The sequence below is a fragment of the Etheostoma cragini genome, chromosome 22 (genome assembly GCF_013103735.1).
Source record: "Etheostoma cragini isolate CJK2018 chromosome 22, CSU_Ecrag_1.0, whole genome shotgun sequence".
Classification (NCBI taxonomy): Eukaryota; Metazoa; Chordata; class Actinopteri; order Perciformes; family Percidae; genus Etheostoma; species Etheostoma cragini.
In genome coordinates this window covers 4,531,722-4,534,163 of record NC_048428.1, presented here as the reverse complement: position 1 = coordinate 4,534,163, position 2,442 = coordinate 4,531,722, and the positions used below count along the sequence as shown (strand labels likewise).

At 41.6% G+C, this 2,442-nt stretch overlaps 1 long non-coding RNA gene across 1 annotated transcript in view; it reads left to right on the top strand.

The window, feature by feature from the left end:
• The first annotated feature begins 215 nt into the window (after positions 1-215).
• The window catches only part of LOC117938184, a 7,850-nt gene continuing 5,623 nt past the window's right edge, over positions 216-2,442 (top strand). Inside the window, exon 1 of the long non-coding RNA XR_004655342.1 lies at positions 216-437. This is a non-coding gene — a long non-coding RNA (uncharacterized LOC117938184). The remainder of the gene's footprint in view (positions 438-2,442) is intronic.

Here is a 2,442-nt window from a genome sequence, read left to right as displayed (position 1 = left end):
AGCATCCCAGTATAATACTTATACTTATAATCTTCACAGCTTTTCTGACTTTGTAGACATATTAAGTAGAATAGCCAATGCACACTACACATTTGAAAGTGCAAACTGAATGTAGAGACCTGCTGGCCGGCTGGGGCTAAACTGCTTGTTGATGGTTGCTATTGTCCTCTTGGCCACGTGCTCCTCTTTGTATGTATGTATGTCAGTATTGACCCTGCATTCATTTAGAAATATGAAGAAAAAAGATCAGTATAGAAAGACATAAAGTATGCAAACAAAGTATCCTATACCCCAAAATTATATACAAATATTTAAAACGGAAAGCATGCAGCCAAGAACCTCTCCCCTTTATTAGTTATTCATCAACTATTTAATAAATCTAATCAAATATAGAAGCATAACAGAATGAGTTGTAAAATTGCACACAATTCAACAATGTTTGCTGTATATCATTTATGGTGACATTTTATATTTATATTACCTACAGAAATAAAAGCAAAATGATTCACCTTACACAAGAGAATCTTAAACATTATTTTACCATTTAAATTAATAAACTTTTATAGGGTTACGTTTTTCTATTTCACAGACAGATGTTGTCCATGCCTTTGCATCCTCACATATATTGCGAGGAAAATAAGTATTTGAACACCCTGGTATTTTGCAAGTTCTCCCACTTAGAAATCATGGAGGGGTGCATTGTCATCGGTGCATGTCCATTGTGAGAGACATAATCTTAAAAAAAAAATCCAGAAATCACAATGTAGGATTTTTTAATATTTTTGTGATACAGCTGCAAATAAGTATTTGAACACGTGTCTATCAGCTACAATTCTAGCCTGTTAGTCTTCAAAATGTCCACCTCCACTCCATTTATTATACTAAATTAGATGCACCTGTTTGAGGTCGGTAGCTGCATAAAGAAACCTTTCCACCCCATACAATCAGTAAGAATCCAACAACTAACGTGGCCAAGACCAAAGAGCTGTCCAAAGACACCAGAGACTAAATATTACACCTCAACAAGGCTGGAAAGGGCTACGGGGAAATTGCCAAGCAGCTTGGTGAAAAAAGGTCCACTGTTGGAGCAATCATTTGGAAATGGAAGAAGCTAAACATGACTGTCAATCTCCCTTGGACTGGGGCTCTATGCAAGATCTCACCTTGTGGGGTCCTAATGACCCTAAGAAAAGTGAGAAATCAGCCCAGGACTACACGGGAGGAGCTGGTCAATGTCCTGAAAAGAGCTGGGACCACCGTTTCCAAGGTTACTGTTGGTCATAAACTAAGCCGTCATGGTTTAAAATCATAAATAGCATTGAAGGTTCCCCTGCTTAAACCAGCACATGTCAAGGTATCATGGTAGAAAGTCATGTGGTCAGATGAGACCAAAATATAACTTTTTGGTCATAATTCCCCTAACCGTGTTTGGAGGAAGAAGAATGATGAGTACCATCCCAGGAACACCATCCCTACTGCGAAGCATGGGCGTGGTAACATCATGCTTTGGGGGTGTTTTTCTGCACATGGGACAGGGGGACTGCACTGTATTATGGAGAGGATGACTGGGGCCGTGTATTGCGAGATTTTGGGCAACAACCTCCTTCCCTCTGTTAGAGCATTGAACGAGGCTGTTAATAGAGAACAGTACGTTCTCTATTAACAGCCTCGTTCAGCCTCCTTAGATCAACGCAGATGCAAGATTTACCTGTGTCAGGACTGGCACCATGGGTGCACACCAGTCTGTAGGTTGTGTTACTCACGGGGTACACGTTGTACAGTATATGGTTACGCATTGTCTTTAAGCTGTAATCATACAGGTTCAGTCTTTCATGTCGCATGTTCCCCATAAGCTTGTGCATGCCCATGGCTGTTCACAGTTTCCTCCAATATCCTCAACATATGCCTGGAGTGGGTAGCTCCTTCCTTTATGTGTTACAGCTCTGAATTTTACCAATGCACTTCAGCTAGCGTACGGTCAAACTTCGTCAGGCCAGGCACAATCCAACAGACAAGACCACTTAGATAGGGAAGGGCAAGTGGGTAAGCCTCTCCTAACTAAGCTCCCATGGCGCCATTTTACAAAGTCATTACCTGCAGTTAGCATCCCATTGACTGCCATTCATGCCATTTTGTTTTTTTCCCCTTTATTAGACAGTACAGTGGATAGACATATGAAATGAGGAGCGAGAGAGAGAGCTGTGGGATGACACGCAGCAAAGGGCCGCAGGCCGGATTCAAACCCGGGCCGCTGCAAGACTCAGCCAACATGGGGCGAGCACACTTACACAGAGTTAAAGGCCGCCCTGTACATTGTTTATTTCTAAAGAAACACAACAATGTAAAAAAGGCTCTATTACCTTGCACCTTATGATATAGCTCCCTAGCAGACGTTTTTATAAAAATAGGCTAACAATTGCGTCGTAACCGGCGACTTGCTGT